This window comes from Podarcis pityusensis, assembly GCF_964106645.2.
Source record: "Podarcis pityusensis genome assembly, chromosome: 9".
Classification (NCBI taxonomy): Eukaryota; Metazoa; Chordata; class Lepidosauria; order Squamata; family Lacertidae; genus Podarcis; species Podarcis pityusensis.
In genome coordinates, this window is record NC_138034.1 from 39,909,303 (window position 1) to 39,929,147 (window position 19,845).

General features: G+C 41.6%; 1 long non-coding RNA gene across 1 annotated transcript in view; it reads left to right on the forward strand.

The window, feature by feature from the left end:
- The window catches only part of LOC308485550, a 40,334-nt gene that overhangs the window by 2,251 nt on the left and 18,238 nt on the right, over nucleotides 1-19,845 (forward strand). The window contains exon 2 of the long non-coding RNA XR_013990603.1: nucleotides 718-828. This is a non-coding gene — a long non-coding RNA (uncharacterized lncRNA). The remainder of the gene's footprint in view (nucleotides 1-717; nucleotides 829-19,845) is intronic.

A 19,845-nucleotide genomic window follows, 5' to 3' on the forward strand; every position in this document is an offset into this window, starting at 1 on the left:
GGATCCCCAGAAACTCCAGGATTCCTCCCAGACCATTCAAGGGAATTTCTTCAGTCTGGAGCCATGTATATCCATGTGTTGGAAGCCATCCAGAAAACTTTGTGTTATGGGATGGCATACAAATGCTGAAAATCAACCAATTAGGAGGCTTAAACTCACACCTGCCTTCAGCTGAAAGGATGGGAAGTGAAGATATTTGGTTCTTCTGACTCAGTAGCTGCAATGATAAGTAAGAGATTTGTTGGAGCAGTATTGGATTCTTGCATGCATAGATACTTGTTTAGGTTGGGATCAACATGATGATAACATGAGTTCATGTACAGACCTATTATTATTATTATTATTATTATTACTATTATTATTATTATTTTGTAAAAACACAATACAACTCTGATGCTTTCTCTGTCCTCCAAAGGAAACTATTCTTACAGAGGCCATTTTCGTTTGCTGTACCTTGAACTTCAGAACAGAACTCCATTTGCTACACAAACCTTTTCAAGGGACATTCTGTTCTTTCTAAAATCTGCTACAAACTACTTGTAGATTAAACTAATCATTTCAACCCAGTCACCACAATCCTTCCTGCTATGACCTTTTTATCATGATATGCAGATCTTTTTCCTGTTTTCCAAATTAATCAGAAACTGGGTTGCTTTCCTTTTAATTGCAATCATTATGAATATCTGTCAAGCGTTTTTCTTGTGTTCAACTTTACAGGTGATACAGACCCATATAATGAAATCGTTTAACATCCCAAGCAGCTTGAACTCTGGTCAGCGCTGATGAACAATGGGGAAGAAGAATAATGACTATCCCCACTTCAAAGAGGTATCAACATCTATTCTTGCCACTGTGTTTTTAAAAGAATTTGGCTGGCTGGCTTCCTTGCTTGATGGAAATGCCAGATTCGTTCCTGCTGATACTCATTTAACTTTAAGGGTTTTTGTTTGTTTGTTTGTTTTTTGTTTTAAAAAAGACTATAAGATTCACTAGAAGTTTTAAGTTAAAACATTCAAGTGAAATTATCTATTAAGCCATTACATGAAATTGTTTTAAAAAACACCCACAATGCGCCAAAGAGGAAGCTGCAGCCCACTGAACAGGCGCACAAACCCATCAGCCACCTCTCTCATGGCTGCTTCTCCTTTTCCCCTGAGGGCATAGGCACTGTTCAGTTTGTAATAGAGTGGAACATTTTTTATCTGAGCTGTGAAGTCCAGCCACCTACCAGCCCTTTATTTATTATTATTGGGGAGGAGAGGGTACAGTACAATGCTGTTCCCCTTGTTCAGATTCTGTGGAAAACTAGAGGGGAGCGTTGAAGTAGCCACCTTTGTGGATGGCGCTCAGCATCTCCATCTCCAAAACCTCTCAGGCTTCTGCAAAGAGCTACGAAAGGGCCTCCCCAGCTCCCAGCTAGGCAAATGTCTGCTGTTGCTGTTTTGTAGGAGTGAGACATGGCAGGACACGGCAGGAGACGCCATTTTCTGGTTTGCCTCAGGCAGCAAAAGGTCTTGGGTTGGTCCTGCATGAGGGCTACTTGGCTGAAAGAGGGAAAGGGTAGATAGCCTCAAGTTACTTAGGAAGCTACTTACTAACACATGTGAAATTTCCAAAAGGCCATGTTAAAAAAAAATAAGGAAAAGAAAACCACAGAGTCTTCAGATTGCAGGGATTAATGGAAAACCTTGAAGAACAAAGGAATCAATCCAACAATCTATGGCAGGGTTTGATAGGTTGCCTGGATTGGCTATCTTCTGTGATAAGGATCAACCAGACTGCAGTAACGTCCAGTGTTTTGAACACCAGCCCTTACAGTAATGAAACATGATGGGATTTGCTCATCATTCAACGACAAAGGTTTTTTTTAAAAAATAAAAAAGACTGTCACGCTGCAGCTAAAATTACAATAATTCTTTTAATGACAGGATAGCTATCAGCCCCCTCCAACATTGCTAATGACTACGAGTTGCTACTCTTGTACTACATGCAATACCTCTTGGGCCCATATAGCATTCAGCAGCAGCAAAAGACTTTGCAAGTGCCCCAATTATGACAAACTTTGTTTTCAGATATAATTCACCATTCACCACTGTTGAAGAGTGCAACTCGTGAAGTGATGCTTCTTCAGGCTCCTTTTACCAAAGGAAAATGGGAAAATAGTGGTGGAGGAAAGCAGTCTTCTATTTAAATGAGTAAGAAATAGAGTGGAGATGAGCTCTCCACTTAATCATTTCAGTTCATATGTTCTTTAGTGTTCAAGCTGGGTGAAATCACAACAGTTACAGACACTGTAAGCCATGGATGGGAGACCTGAGGCTGTCTTGATGCTGTTGGATGTCAACTCACATACAGTGTTCTGGGCCCAGGAAATCTTGCTGGTATTCCTGGATGGGAGTGACAATAATATGTACATTATCCCAAAAAAGTTTGATAGGTAAAGAGAGGCTGGTTCTCAAATGGAATGTCCCACTTTTCCTTTGGACATCCCAATTTTTCATCGGAGAAATGTTGGAGGTATGTTTTCATGAGAACCATGAATTTTCCTTGGTAGATCCTGGGCCACCACAGACAAATGGATACAGCCGTTTAAAATACCATTTTCTTTCCCATCGTGATGAATTGGATCAGGATTAAACAGCAGTTTTTCCTGGGGAAAATGGTAGGACCAAAAGAGCCCCCACCCCACGTTCAGACCCATGCCTAGCAATCACGGACCTGTGCTTAGAATCATGACACAAATATAAGTATGGATGAGCCGTCAGTTGTACAGTTAGTCTGCAGCAAAAATAAATAAACTGTCCTTATGTGGTTCTTCTGTCCTTATGTGGTCAATGTAATTTGAGACCAGATGGCTTTTGCAATTTAAGTGTCATGAAGAGAAAGGACTTTGGGTGGCTTTTAAACTTTCACATCCAACTTGCCTACATGTCATACATTCTGTTCTTGTGATTCTACAGTATTTTTTTACACTTTTCTCAGAAGTGTTCTTTACAGCCTTTCCCCCCTTTATTGCTTTGCTGCTGCTGCTGCTGCTGCTGCTGCTTGACTGCTTTTAAGCAGGGCTCCTAATTGAATCTGGTTCCTAAATCAACAGCAAAGGCTCATAGTCTAAGCTGGAAAACATTCCTTAGAGGTAAATATTGGATGAAGTTAAGTGAATCACCAGAAGCAAATATTTGTATTAATACTAATGTGGGTGGCCTAATACACATCACTGAAGTTGCCTCATGGGGTACTAATATTTTTAGGGGTGCTATAGCATGCGATCTCTTCTTAGGTGTAACACTAGGAACTCTTGCAATGTCCCACAGAATGGCAGAAGACAGCTTTGGAAATGTGTAGTACAACACTGCTGCTTAAAGTGACCTAAAATTCCAAATTGGTACTGCAGTATGTCTAAATATTATTTATTTAAAATGAGACTAGATAACTTCAGACCCAGGGGCTGAATGTGGCCTTCCAGGCCTCTGTATCTGGTCAGTAGTGTTCCCAAGCCACACTTCTCACTGGTCCTGCCTCACACCTCAAATATTTTTGCCTGGCTGGAATGTGTCCTTGAACTCTGCTTGTCTGGATAGAGGACATAAAGAGGTGCATATACAGCCTTGTGTGAATTAATTGAAACAAACAATGAATTTAGTAGTTTATTGTACAAAACTCACATGTACATGTACAAAACTCACATATATGTACATTAGTAACAGATATGACCTCCGCTATTTTTAAGCAAAGAAATAGAGGAAAACAATAGAATGGGAAAAACCAGAGATCTGTTCAAGAAAATCGGAGAAATGAAAGGAACATTTCGTACAAAGATTACCATAATAAAGGACAAAAGTGGTAAGGACCTAACAGAAGGAGAAGACATCAAGAAGAGGTGGCAAGAATACACAGAGGAATTATACCAGAAAGAAATGGATGTCTCGGACACCCCAGGTAGTGTGGTTGCTGACCTTGAGCCAGACATCCTGGAGAGTGAAGTCAAATGGGCCTTAGAAAGCACTGCTAATAACAAGGCCAGTGGAAGTGATGATATTCCAGCTGAACTATTTAAAATTTTAAACGATGATGCTGTCAAGGTGCTACACTCAATATGCCAGCAAATTTGGAAAACTCAGCAGTGGCCAGAGGATTGGAGAAGATCAGTCTACATCCCAATCCCAAAGAAGGGCAGTGCCAAAGCATGCTCCAACTACCGCACAATTGCACTCATTTCACACGCTAGCAAGGTTATGCTTAAAATTCTACAAGGCAGGCTTAAGCAGTATGTGGACCGAGAACTCCCAGAAGTGAAAACTGGATTTTGAAGAGGCAGAGGAACCAGAGACCAAATCGCAAACAATGCGCTGGATTATGGAGAAAGCTAGAGAGTTCCAGAAAGACATCTACTTCTGCTTCATTGACTATGCAAAAGCCTTTGACTGTGTCGACCACAGCAAACTATGGCAAGTTCTTAAAGAAATGGGAGTGCCTGATCACCTCATCTGTCTCCTGAGAAATCTCTATGTGGGACAAGAAGCTACAGTTAGAACTGGATATGGAACAACTGATTGGTTCAAAATTGGGAAAGGAGTACGGCAAGGCTGTATATTGTCTCCCTGCTTATTTAACTTATATGCAGAATTCATCATGCAAAAGGCTGAACTGGATGAATCCCAAGCCAGAATAAAGATCGCTGGAAGAAATATCAACAACCTCAGATATGCAGATGACACAACCTTGATGGCAGAAAGTGAGGATGAATTAAAGAACCTTTTAATGAGGATGAAAGAGGAGAGCGCAAAATATGGTCTGAAGCTCAACATCAAAAAAACGAAGATCATGGCCACTGGTCCCATCACCTCCTGGCAAATAGAAGGGGAAGAAATGGAGGCAGTCAGAGATTTTACTTTTTTGGGCTCCATGATCACTGCAGATGGTGACAGCAGTCACGAAATTAAAAGACACCTGCTCCTTGGGAGAAAGGCGATGGCAAGCCTAGATAACATCTTAAAAAGCAGAGACATCACCTTGCCAACAAAGGTCTGTATAGTTAAAGCCATGGTTTTCCCAGTAGTGATGTATGGAAGTGAGAGCTGGACCATCAAGAAGGCTGATCGCCAAAGAATTGATGCTTTTGAATTATGGTGCTGGAGGAGACTCTTGAGAGTCCCATGGACTGCAAGAAGATCAAACCTATCCATTCTGAAGGAAATCAGCCCTGAGTGCTCACTGGAAGGACAGATCGTGAAGTTGAGGCTCCAATACTTTGGCCACCTCATGAGAAGAGAAGACTCCCTGGAAAAGACCCTGATGTTGGGAAAGATGGAGGGCACAAGGAGAAGGGGATGACAGAGGACGAGATGGTTGGACAGTGTTCTCGAAGCTACAAACATGAGCCTGACCAAACTGCGGGAGGCAGTGGAAGACAGGAGTGCCTGGCGTGCTCTGGTTCATGGGGTCACAAAGAGTTGGACACGACTAAACGACTAAACAACAACAAATTTTTAAGCAGCATTTGAACGTGGTTTGGCATGGAGTCTACAAGTTTCAAACATTCACTGTTGATTTTTGGATCCCTGTACCACACTTGAATCAGCGCCTGAATGAGCTTCTCCATAGTTGTATAGTCTACAGCACAGAGGCAACTTTTGCATGTAGCCCACAAATTCTTTTCTCCACTGGTCTTTCGTCCATTCCTTGTACTTTTTTGCCCATTTATACCGCTTTTCTTTCATTTTTTTGGTTAAAAGCTGTTTATTGACAGGTCTTCTGGCTTTTCATCTGACTGCAATAAGGAGCCTGCAAACTGTAGAGGAACTGATTTGGATTCCTTTCTCCTTCAAATCCGTATTCAATGTGTCACTCGTCTTGCGGGGATCCTTTTTGCTTTGTCAAAGCAAGAAAGCGTCATCTCTAGGAGTTGTTTTCTTCTTACGACCACACTTTCCTTTACGTTTAGGAGAAACCGATCCGGTTTGCTGCTTCAGCTTGATAACACGGCTGACAGTTGCTAAACTCACACCAACCACTGAAGCAATCTCTCGATATGTCTTAGCTGAGTGTTCATGCAGAGTTACAATCTTCGTACATTTCCTAGGTGTCACATCCATCTCCAACGGCCGTCGAATCAAAAGCTGATGAAATACTGTAACTGCTGATGTAATGATTGCATCATACACTACGGCGATCAGACAGTATTCTACAATCTGATGCAATACAGTAGCAGCTGACATAATGATTGCATCATTAAAACATAAAAAATGATCAAACTGACTTTTTGTGTTTGCTTTGAGGACAGAATTATGAGTAAGATAGAAAACATGCTTTGTTTCCATTAATTCGCACAAGGGTGTAGAAATTAGCCTAGTGCACAAGGGTAAAATTTTGCACAAAGCACGAATGGAAGCAAAACTTGGTAACAATGAGTTTGTGGTTTGTTTGGAGTGAGACAAACCACAAACCTGGGTTCACATGTAATTAGTCAAAGCTTGATTTAGGCCCTGGTAGCATGGCAGAGATGTGGGTGGCGCTGTGGTCTAAACCACAGAGCCTAGGGCTTGCCGATCGGAAGGTTGGCAGTTTGAATCCCCACGACGGAGTGAGCTCCCGTTGCTTGGTCCCTGCTCCTGCCCACCTAGCAGTTCAAAAGCACATCAAGTGCAAGTAGATAAATAGGTACTGCTCTGGCGGGAAGGTAAACAGTGTTTTGTGCACTGCTTTGGTTCACCAGAAGCAGCTTAGTAATGCTGGCCACATGACCCGGAAGCTGTTTGCGGACAAATGCTAGCTCCCTCGGCCTATAGAGCAAGATGAGTGTGCAACCCCAGAGTTGTCTGCGACTGGACCTAACGGTCAGGGGTACCTTTACCTTTACCTTTAGCATGGCAGCAGCAGAACTGATGAAGGAATGACTTTCTAAATGTGCAAATTGAGTATGTGAAATTGCCTTACACTGAATCAGATGTTTGGTTTTTCTGGCCCAGAACTTGTCTGTCTAACAGGCAACAGTAGTCCAGGACCTGGAGGTCTCTGACCTTCAGCTGAAGGAATCTTCTGCACTTGATGAATGTGCTCTACAACTGCACTGTGGTCCCCTGTTGGTACAATATAAACAGACAGAACACCAACTATAGCAAGCAGAGACATATACACTGGTGTAGTTATGTCAAGATCTGTGAGACTAAAGTATTGTCAGCAGCACTTCCATGGGCCAAGAGTGTGCAAAGAAGACAGTTGCATGTAATTCTATTATTGGGCCACTTATGCACTGCTAGCTTTTCAAGAGGGTTCACTGCATCTCTGTAACACTTTTGCCCATTGAATAAATAAATAAATGCAGCTGCCCTGTGGTGGCACTGTTGATAATGTCACTTTGTTATCTTGGATGTGGCTTAAAATAAACGGCTGCCTGGATTTTTCAACAGAGCATCAAGGGAAGCAGTGGCTTTGCACCTCCTATAAATAAAAGCAGCTCTGTCTCAGGAATGATGACTGCCAAGAAACACAGCATGCACCTCCCTCCTCACACTAGATATGGGGACCAAGGACTGACTTTGTGCAAACACAAAGTAGCTTGCAATGATGTTGAACCCCCTGCCAGAGGGACTATACGTGCTATTGATTTTGAATCAAGATTTCAAATGGATTTGAACCATGATCCCAATCACACTTACTGGAGGAAGACATGCTGGAATAAATGGAACTTTCTTTTAAATGTGTTCTGACTTATTCACAACTTGTGCTGGCATTACTATTTTAATTTCCTGTTTATGCATGATGACACTATGCACATGTGCCATATGCCTCAAAAGGCAACAGTGGGAATGAAGCTATTTTTCTAGAAGAGTGCCAATGTTGTCTATCACACATTTCACACGATTTTTCACACAGTATTTTCAATCCATCATAGCCAAGGGTTTTTTTGGTCAATGCTTGTCGCATATTTTTCTGTGATCTAAGATATCATCAAGAGGTTGGAAACTCACCCAGGCATGATGATGATGATGATGCAGGATAAGCTACCAGAGACAGACATTCAATTAAATAACCATCATTCATTATGCTCTCATTCTCAGGGTCGTCCAATGAAGCTGAATGTCAGATGACTCAGTATAGACAAAGGAAAGTACTTCAAATAGCACGTAGTTAAACTGCGGAATAATATGCTCCCTTGGGATAGCATAATGACCACTAACTTGGATGGCTTTAAAAGAGGATTAGACAAATTCATGGAAGAGAAAGCTATCAGTAGATACTATCCATAATATACGTAGCTGTGTTACACCTCCACTGTCAAAAGAACTATTCTTCTGAATACCAGACCCTGGGAATCAACAGGGGGGAGGATGCAGTTTGCGCTCAAGTCCAGCTTGCAACCTTCCCATGGGCATCTGCTTGGCTACACTGAGAACAGGATGCAGGACTATATTTGTCTTCTATTTGATCCAGCAGGTTTCTTCTTGTTCCAAGGACTAAAGGCTCCATACAATTCTGCCACCACAGAGAACCTGCTACAAATAACTTCCATATGACTGAGGTGATGGAGAACAGCTGGAATTCACATGGTTGCTCCAAAATGCAGGGAAAATCTCCAACCTGGCACCAAAAGCCCCGAGGACTGTGCCAAATGGTGTGGTTTATTGATTTCAAATTTTAAAACTGCTGCACAAAAGACTACCACATTGATTTAATCTACTCAGTGAATTGCTGCTTTCAGCCTTAACACGACACAAAATTAATAATTTGTAAAATTAAACAAAGAGGGCTTAAAAAAAACCCTACTAATGCAAATTAAGCCGGCAGACAGATAAACAATTTGTGATTTCTAAAGCAGTCCACTGCTTTCTCTCTACCTTAGCTCTAAACGCATTCGACTTGGTAGCCACAAGTTAGAAGTCATTAGTCTCTTGCAATTGCAAATGTCACGAGAAACAGCCCTTAGCAGGGCCAGCCCACTCAAGAAGCAGAGTGAAGCAGCCATCTCAGTTGGTGGGAGTCCCCGAGGTGGTGCCCCTGTGAGTGCCTTGCCACTTCTGCCACCAATTTCCGGAGAAATCTCACAGAGCACAAGAGATTTCACTATATTTCAGCAAGATCATAAATTGGCACTGATGTCTGTGCTGCTTCTCCCCCAGCAGCGGAAGTTGCATGGCGAGAGATGTGGCAGCAGTGCCAGTGACGGCACAGCAGATGGCATGTAAGAGCAGGGTTCCACTTCCCATCTCACCTCATGCAGTGAAACATGAGGCACCTCTTATGTCCCGTAGTACATCAGTGGATTGTATATTCTTGTATCCATGGCTATATCACCATCATCATTGCTGTTGCTAAATCAGTTTGTGAAGAAAGTGCCAAAAATACATTGTACAAAAATCTAATATATATTTTAGGAAAGTTGTTTACCTGTTTGTTCGGCATTTGGAAACCTTTTAAGAGACTGTAACTAGACTTTTCATGATGGTTCCTGAGATCAAGGAACAGGTTTTCCCGTGTTTGGATGCAACCGGACACTGTTTTAAAACAAGATGGCAGAATAAACCTTTCAAAACCGCCCTAATTTTAAAACTGCACTGATTTTGTTTGTTTGTATCCTAGAATTCCCAAGCAATACTGGATAGGAAGCTATTAGTTAAACAGGCGTAGCCTTTAAGCATGCAGTGTGAAGTCAATGAAGTCAAACTCTAGATGCATTTTGACTGCAACCCTACACCTGCTTAACTGAGAGTAAATCCCACTCAACTTACTTATTTTGATGTATTTTTAATCTTTGTTGGAAGCCACACAGAGTGGCTGGGGAAACAAATAATAAATTATTATTATTATTATTATTATTATTATTATTATTATTATTACTTCTGAACAGACATGAGCAGGATTGCATTATTCTTCATATAAGTCTACATTACTATGGCCCACTAATGCCTGAGCACTCTGAAAGTTATGCTTTGCCTTTGTTAGCCCCTTTCATCACTGCAAAAATAAAACTTTGAGAAATGAGAAGAGAAGGCCATCACAACCAAGAGAAGGCCATCACAAGCAAGAGGAAACCAGTTTTTCTCCATAGATATTTATCATTGTTAGTTAGAAACTTAATGTTATTATGAAGGAAGAAGCAGCAGGAATAAATGACAGTAGGCTAGCAGTGTCAGATATTTGGGGAATGACTGTGTGTGTGTGTGTGAAAAAGCCCTTAGATACCTGCCTAATGAGACAGGTGGCAGAAAGCCAGGCCAAAGTTACACTTACAGCTCTCGTGAAATCTCCGAAGTGCATTGCAAAGAAAGTGCTCCAACTCAGCCGGATCCCGTGGTTCAGTCTGAGAGTTGAAAGGGTACGGAAGAGGAGCCTTCACCTGTTACAAGGAGGACAGCCCTGGCTGACTTCATCTCGTATGCATGGCGCATAGTTGCAGTCTAACTTTATGACTTTTAATGACTCCGGAACACCTCATCACTTGTGAAGGAATACGCTGGAATTTGCCTTCACTCAGCTTGACAAGGTGATGGGGAGTTATACATTGCCCTCCCCTTTTCCCACTCTTACATGAAAACACTTGTCAGTTCTATCAAATTTGGCAAGACAAGTACCCATGACACCTTGGGGAGAAATGTAACTCAGTTGACACCCAATGCATACGCACATAGCACATGCAGCAACATATATATATATACACCCTGGAAATGGGGACAGGCATTTCCAGGGTGTTCTCCTGCAGTGGAGCATATTAGATGATTAAAAGCACCACAGACCTTTCTCAAAGCAATGAAGGACAATTGTCTATAGCACTGATGTACAACTTTTTAAAATATCATGGCTCTTTAGGAAATAGTAGCAAAAAATAACTATATGCCTGGTAGCTGAGTTTAATTTTTTTAAAGACCTTTAAAAGCACTACCTTTAAAAATAATTGTAGGAATTCTAATTAGTTTACAATGATCCAGCTTTTAAAAATTGCCTAACTCTATGTGTACAAAATTACTGTTGCTGTGTGTCCAGTACTCGGGGACCAGGGCCCTGTAATTTGCCAGTGCAGGATTCAGATTCATATCTCCTCCTCAGCCGTGAGGCTCACTATTGATTCGGTTTTTTTATATTTCTATGCTGCTTTTCATTCAAATGAATCCCAAAGCAGCTTACAAACAATAACATGATAGAACATAATAGAACATCACAAATACAGCATAAAACATATTGAATAATTAACAATCAGTGAAACAATTACAGTCTTTAAACACTGCTAACAAAGTAGCAACTAAACAATAAGCTAAACATCACAGTTAAAGCAAAAGTCATATCATGTGATTAACAAATCAACGCAGCATTTGCAATCTATAAAACAATATTAACAACATTAACAAAACAGAAACCCAAAAATAAACTAAGCACTGTTAAGTTCATACACAAACTCTCTCCACACCCCATGACTTGTAACCTTCACTCTATTCAGCTTATTGAAATACACATCCACATAATGCTCATGATAGCAACTCCCTTCTGAAGGTACCTCTGGCTGGAGGTGCGGCAGCAAAGATGGAACCAACCACCCGCTGATGGCAGAGTCTCCCTCTCCTCACAGTTCTTCCTCTGGGAACAGCTCCCTTATGAAGGCTCCTAGGGCTGGACGGTAGGGCAAGGCAGGTAGAAAAAGCCATTACCTCAAGCTATGTAGCCCAAGGCTACATAGGCCTGAATTGCAGGACACAATCTGTTCACAAACTTGAACACTTTTATGAAGAAGAAAATATCCCAGTAGCTCAGTAGTGCTGTTTATGGATGAGGAATCCATTGGGATTAGCAATAGGCCTGGTGGCTTAGAAGTGGACTTTGGAGCTCCCACAACATCCAGCACAAACACACTTTTTAAAGAAAAGTGTTTGTAGGGTACATAGGTACAGGATATGCATCTGTCTGATTTAGAAGCTATTGAATTCTTTTACAAGATGCCATTTCAGGCCAGTGTTATAGACACAGTATGTTGGTATTGTAAGTCTGAATTTGGGCCAGAACATCAGCATCCATCCTCTCATGCCCCATCCCCATCCCAAAAAGTTCAGTGTTCGAAAGCACCCACTCCTGAGAAATGGCTGTTCTGTTGGCATCTCTGAAGAATCTGGGCTGGCCAAGTTCCTGCCACCAGTTTATCAAGGGAAAGGGGATTCAAGAAATCACAATGTGAAGGGGTTTTTTTAATAAAAAAAGATAGAAATGAAAGTCACCATTGCTTTTGTTGGTGTTGCAATAGCCGATGATGTGAGCCCATGTCCTATGGTAAACAATGGACACACTTTGTCACCACAATTTGCAGAGGGGGGAGTTGAAAATGGTGTCACTTGAATCTTTCTGTTCCACTTTCTGCACAATGTTGTCAGCCTTCAGGGCACTGTGAATTCCGACACAGGCCATGGCCGTATTAGAGGTGAGGAGCCACCCCCAACTCACCCAGCATCTAGACTAGGTGTGGTCCCCATCTGCACTATACATATAAAGCACTATGATACCACTTTAGTCATGACTTCCCCCAAAGGATCCTGGGAACCGGAGTTGGCTAAGGATGCTGAGAAATGTTAGGAGATCCCTATTCCCCTCACAGAGTTACTACTCCAAGAGGGATTGGTTGTTAAACCACTCAGGGAAGGTGAATAGGGTGTGAGGGGAATACAGGGAGCCATGACTAGAGTGGTGAATTAGCGCTTTAAATGTATGGTGCAAATGTGGCCCACACCTAAGCTAGATGTTGGGTGTCTCTTAACCTCTTACTCTAGAGCTTTCACCATGCTGTGTATATGGTGTACATCCTTCCTGTCTTTTGGCTTTAAAAAAAAGGCCCCTTACAAAATATAAACAGCAGCTCCAAGAACCTCACAAAATGTAGCTATTTCCAGCCACTTTCCCTTAGTAACATCCTGTCATTCCCTTTAGTTTTGTTCTGCCAGAGGAACCACCATGTTCTTATTTATAAATGAGCGGTGTCTGCTTGCCAACACAAGTCCATAACAATCAGTCTTCATGCTGTCTGGTTTTGAGGTAGCACCTGAGAATCCAATAGCTCAGCACAACTTTCCTGGGAACTGGCATTGCAGCAAGTTGCATGTGTGTGTCCCCCACTTCTCGCCCTCAGTCCTAGCAGTGCACTCTTTCTTTTTCATCTCCAGAGTAACTGCAATCAAACAAGCAGTTTTATATGGCTCGGAGATGCCTTTTTGTGAACACACACACACACACACACACACACACGGATAGATACCCACCTGCTTGCCTTCCCCTCCTGTGCAATGATGAGAACTTTAAATTCTTTTTAAGTGCTAAGTACATAGAGTGGGATTAAACCACATAGCTATTAGTGTTCCCTAATTTTTTTTGGATGGGCAGTTCAGCTAAACATCAGGATTCTCTGACTAAATATTTGTAATATCTAGTAAAGATTAAATATACTGCAAAAGGGCAACAGTTCAGTTTTCCTTCGTTTCTCTATGAAAGTGGTTTGTTTCCCGTTCGTGATTTGCTCTGCTGCCAATTTTTTGGTGGTCAGAACTTATCTGTTTGGAAAATGAAGGGAGGACAAAGTAATTTAGGGCGCAGAGAGAAAATGTTTCCGTGGTGTGACTCGGATTTCCACTCCTGGCTGTATAAGATTTCTCTTAACTGGAAATAAAAAAGAGAAAGCCAGCCAAAACTCCATCTATTATATATTTTGGAAACTTGGTTGTTTGTTCCCCATTTTGTATGATGGCTCCTGAGATGAAGGAGCAGGTTCTCATCTATGCTTGGAGCAGGTTTTCATTTATGTATAGATACAATTGAATGCTATTTTGGATCCAGATGTCAAATTGAACATTTCAGAGTGCACTGATTTTAGCCACATTTCAAAACTGCACTGATTTGGAGGCTTCTCAGTAACCCAAGGAATGAGGCTGCTGGTACTTTATATAAGGTGAAAAGAGAATGAACCCATTTTGTTATGTTTTACCTTTTCAAAAATGATAAAAAATATATACAACCATTTCCAGGAGGTAACCAAGAAGGAGTTGCTGCAGGAAATACGACAAACAGTCTTGTAGACCTTAAAATCTAACAAATTTATTACGTCATAAACCTTTTGTGAACTACAGCCCACTTCATCAGAACATTCAAGGTTATTCTGCATTGCAAACCTCTAATTCAGGAGAACATTTCATGCCTTTGATGAAGTGGGCTGAATTCCTTCCTGATCCTGACACCATGTTGAGCAGCAACTTCCTCCTGAACCACACAGGTGAGAAATGCTCATCTTACACAATGGGGTTAGGCATGGAGAGTATTCATTGACACTACATTTAAAGCACTCATAACAGTCATGGCTTGCCACAAGGAATCCTAGGAACTATTGTCGGCCAAAAGTGCTGGGAATTGTGAGGGGTCTCCTAGTCATTCTTCAGTGTCCTTAAAACTGCAGGATTCTTTGGGGGCAAGCCATGACTGCTTAAAATGGTATAAGAGAACTTTAAATGTATGGTGTGGATGTTGCCTAAATAAATGAAGCAATTTCTATTGATGTGGGACTCTGGAGGCCATATGGAATATGGAACCCAAGAAACTTTTGGATCAGGGCTGTGGGCCCCCTGTGGATAGAAAGTTAGGTGAATTTCCATTTCATATTTGAAACCACATACGACTTTCTCAATGCCAGATTTCTGCTTAGTAGGATTTCAAGCGAGTCTGACTTTTTTTGGGATTTGCACCCACTTACTGTCAGTGAGTGAAGCCAGACTTCTTTTTTTCCTCTCTCTGGAAGAGATGAAAAACATAACTTTCTGGTTTTCATATGCAGCTAAATATTTTTCTTTTTGGCATTTGGACTTGCGTCTTAACCATTTTGATACATATTTCCCCAAAACATTACCTAAGCTTTCAAAGTAAAAGAAAGAGGATAAAAAGCACCACACAACCACACTGAACAGTATAAACAAAACGCTTTACACAACAAGTAAATATAAGTGGTTTGTTTCAAGAGCAAAGCTGGGCAGATGGAGAAGAAAGGTAGGCTTGCTTTTAATTAGCATTTTGCTCCAAGCGATGGCTTTGGTGAGAAGAGGCCCCTTTATGCTGGCATATTGTTTCAATGAGAATATGGAAAGGATTCTGTTGTTTTCGGGAAGAAACTGATGTCATGCCTGGTGGAACTGGAGATCCATGTTTGTATGGTTCTCTTATATTTTGGGAGACTTTTTTTTACACGATACTTTTAGCAAACAGGCGGCACATTTTGATCTGGGTTCCTTATTGGTGTTCGTTTTCCTGCAAAGTGCTGAAATACTTAACTCCTTCAATGATTTAGTCATTGCTCCCCTCCCCTTTATGTTTCTAACATACAGACTTCTGATATACATATTTCATTGTGACCACTTAAGTAGGACAGTTTACAGCTTGTGTTAGCTGCTCTGTGTGGTGTTAATTTGCGAAGAGGAGACTTTCCCTTTTTATAACTGAATCTGTTACAAACAACAAAGCACAGGTAGTCCTGATTTCAGATTCCGTTCCATCCATTTCTTGTTGCAAAAGTTGGGCCAATGGATTATAAGTTGAGGTAGTGTTTTTATCTTGCATTTTTATGTTGCGAACCACCCAGAGATCTACAGATGAAAAGTGGTATATAAATTTAATTAATAATGATGATGATGCTCTCTGGGTGACTGTAGGTCAGGTGCCATTTCTCAGCCTAACCTACCTCAGGTTGTGGTGATGATAACATGGGGCAGGGTCTGAAATGTAATAAAGAAATGAAATTAACCCTATCCTGTCATTTCACTGCATATTTTCCACTCATGATTAGCATAACTGTGGTATGTCCATCTTTCTTTAAAAAAAAACCCTAATCCAAAAAGAAAAACAGAACCAAAAAAGGCACAATTGTGGAGGCTGACAGTTAATGCACAGCATCTTATAAAGCAGAAGTTATAAAACTGAAACTCCTCTACCTTTCATCTTTCCTTCTATTACGATCTTCAGCTGTACCATGCTGTGACTTTCTAAAAGTAAAAACTCTGCTTTAAAAGCCTCTGCAATTAAAGTCCACATTTCTTACTCTTTTCGGTGTATCTAGGGATTTAATTACAACTCCGCAGTTTGAGAGGACTGGAGCCTCATATCTTCTTGTGTGGACTCCTTGCACTTGTCTTTTGTGATTTATTTTGCTTTTATAGTTGCTATTTTATCCTATGCAGTGATTAATAATAACCCAGAATAACCCTGGGCAGAATGGGAGAGAGGCTGTCCTTTTTTAGACACCATTTGAGATCACAAACAACAACGAGCAACACATGATGCAATTAGTTTGTTTTTATTGCATTCTTTCATAGTATTTTGGATTAACGCCTGTTTGGTTTAATCACCCAATCCTAGGAAATATTGTATAGCCTCATCACAAAAGATTGTTTATTTAGAATAACTCAATGAACAACTACCGGGGTTCTAGATTTGCCCTTACTCAAATTTCAACAGGGCTGGCCCTACCACTGGGTAGAGTGAGACAGCTGCCTCGGGTGGCAGATGTTGGAGTATTGAGGAATGGCAGTCTGGTGTTGGAGAACAGGACTATATCTGCAGTATGGCCTGCCCTGTGCCCCCTAGATTAACCTGTTGCCCTCAGATACAGTGGAGGAAGCTGGCCTGTCAACCAGTGTTGGGGTATGATTCAACTGCCAGTCTAGTTTAGTAATGATGTTGGCTTCGTCACTGGTCTTTACTTCCACTAAATCACACAACTGTATAACAAAAGTGTCTAATGAAAAACACTGAGCAAAGTTCATGAACCTTCTGGTTGCTTATTAGTCTTATTTTAGACAGCAGTTCAGATAAAAGCAAGATGGGCACAGTGGTACCTCTGGTTAAGAACTTAATTCGTTCTGGAAGTCTGTTCTTAACCTGAAACTGTTCTTAACCTGAAGCACCACTTTAGCTAATGGGGCCTCCCGCTGCTGCTGCCCCGCCGCCACACGATTTCTGTTCTCACCCTGAAGCAAAGTTCTTAACCCAAGGTACTATTTCTGGATTAGCGGAGTCTGTAACCTGAAGCGTCTGTAAAGAGTCTTAAAGGTAAAGGTAAAAGTACCCCTGACCATTAGGTCCAATCGTGACTGACTCTGGGGATGCGGCGCTCATCTCGCTTTATTGGCAGAGGGAGCCGACATACAGCTTCTGGGTCATGTGGCCAGCATGACTAAGCCACTTCTGGCGAACCAGAGCAGGGCACGGAAACACTGTTTACCTTCCCACCAGAATGGTACCTATTTATCTACTTGCACTTTGCTCTGTGGTTTAACCCACAGCGCCACCCGCATCCCTGTAAAGAGTCTTACATGCATACAAATTATAAGACACATTTGCCACTTTTCCCCATTGGTTTTACCTAACTGTCGTCTGAATAGGGCTAGTGTGTTTGTTTGAATGGGCAACCACTTGGATGAGCAGGTGGTACCTTGATTAATGTGTAAACATTATAAAACCCTTTTATTGCCAAAATAGGAGTCACAGCTATCCTATAAGGATGCCTATCATAACATCTAACTGGATGTGAAGAGAGGGTCCTTGGGCACCTCCAAATCTAACTGGACACAATTCTAAATATGTAGCTTTCGTGCCACTATTATCTGTGTGGGTCTAGGCAAATTAGTAAGTTAATTATGATGCAATGTTGCATGTGTTATGCTTATTATAAGGCTATTGAGAATTGGTATTTGCCCTGTATTTTAAAAACACCCCCAAAGTCGCAGAAAGCCAGCAGTAAGTCTTCTGGATGATTCACCAGCTATGGAATCTTCACGAATTATCTCAGTGAATGAGCATGTTTAGCAGCTTGAGGTGCGTTTGTGTGGCTTACTGCTCTTCCTTACCAGCACTCCTACGCAGATCGTACCTTCCCTGGCTGCCATGACTTAACTTGCAAGTCCCCATTTTTGTAGAACTAAAAACTACCTTGAAAGAACAAAATACAGGGTCATTGTTTAATAGTTTGTTGCTGAGAAAACTATGAAAAATTGCTCCCGTTACGATTTTCACCTGCTCCATGCAGTCCCAGTAAATGTGACTGGGGAGCTGCAGGCACTTATAAAATGGCGAGTCCTCTTAACTTCATAAGAAGCAAACACCCAGGACCAAACATTCAATAACTTCTGACTTCTTGACTGCAGCATCAGCTCTCATATCACCATGTTCCCCTCTAGCTAGGACACTGGACAACTCAAACTTATCAAGGTCTGAGTCTTCTCAGAAGATGTTCCCTCCCCCTCCCCCCCTTTGCTTTCTGTGAACCATTTTATTTCCAAATAAGGAATCTACAGCCTCAGGAAGCATCTGCCAAGCTCTTTCAAAACTTTAAATATGGGACAGGGAGCCATCTGGGTTTTCTTCTTCTTCTTTTCCTTTTAAATGAGGCGGTGATGTCTCTTTTGCAGTAAACTTGCTTGCTATTTCAGGATTCTGAAGCCAGTAACTTAACCTGCTTACAGTTCCACTTTTATTTGTCTTCTGCAATCATCACACTGTGGAAATGAATCCACTGCAGTTTAAATGAAAACAGTAATAATAACAAAAGAAATTGTGAATGGACGCTTTCTGAAAAAATGCACCCAGATTTCCCTAACAAGCTAAGACTGCGCTTTTTCGGGGCCAGCCCTGCCATGAGACAGAGTGAAACAGTGGCCTCAGACAACAGATTTGGGGCATCAGGGAAGGGCAAAAAATTGCTAATGGTTTAATTTGTTGTTATTATATTGATACTGCCAGGAAATGGGGACAGACACTTGTGGAATTTTCTGCCTTTGGTGCAAAAAATCTTGGCTAGCCTTAGGTTTTATGCACCCTTGACTTGGAAAAGGGACAGGGCATAACTTGTTGCTCTGCCTCAGACAGCAAAATGTATTTAGTTGACCCTGCATGCTTTGAAGATGTACTCTTCAGTGTTCCATTTGTTGGTATAATTTTCTGGTCATTTGTAGTCTTAGATAATCTCTGAAATGTGGTGTTCTCTTTCCCTATTAATCTAAGAAATGTAAGGTAAATTTTAGGATGAGCATAGGAAGTGGCCTTATACTGAGTCATACCATTGATCCATCTAGCTCAGTATTGTCTACTCTGATTGGCTGCAGCTGTCCAGGGTGGGAGTCTAGAGATGCTGGGAATTGAACCCGCAACCTTTTGAATGCAAGGCAGATTCTGTACTACTGAGCTATGGCCCTTCTTCAGCACTACACTATAGCATTCTGGGCACGACCTCAGAAAAAGGAAGTTTAATGAAATATTATTAGAGGCTTAAGAACACACAATTCACTATCATTATTCTGCATATTATATGCACCGTGGCCATGTCTGTGGACACTTCTACACAGCAGCTTATTGTGGACTTGGTGCTGCTCGTGCAAGCAAGCTTTAAGAAGGGCCCATCATTCTCTGTGAGTGGAAGAGTGGCTGTCTGAAGCAAAGTCTTTTGCATTAAGAAGGAAGATCTGAAGGGGATTTCTAAATCCATTCAGCCTCCTTGGGATCAGGAAGATAACGCAGGCTTCCTGATCAAAAGAAGACTTCTAAGTGGGAAGGAACTTTACACAAGTAAAGATGCATTGCTCTTTAACTCAAGGACTGCCTCTCCCCATATGAACCAACCTGAATCCAGCTCTCATAATCTGAGGTCCTTTGTGTGCCCTCTGCACAAGAGGCCTGGAGGGTGGTAACACCAGGCTGGGCCTTTTCTGTGGTGGCTCCCCATTTGTGAAATGCCTTGCCCAGGGAGGCTTGCCTAGTACCTTCATTACATATCTTTAGGTGCCAGGCAAAAATGTTTCTCTGTTACCAGGCCTTGGGCTGATTAAACATTCTATGGCCCTTTAA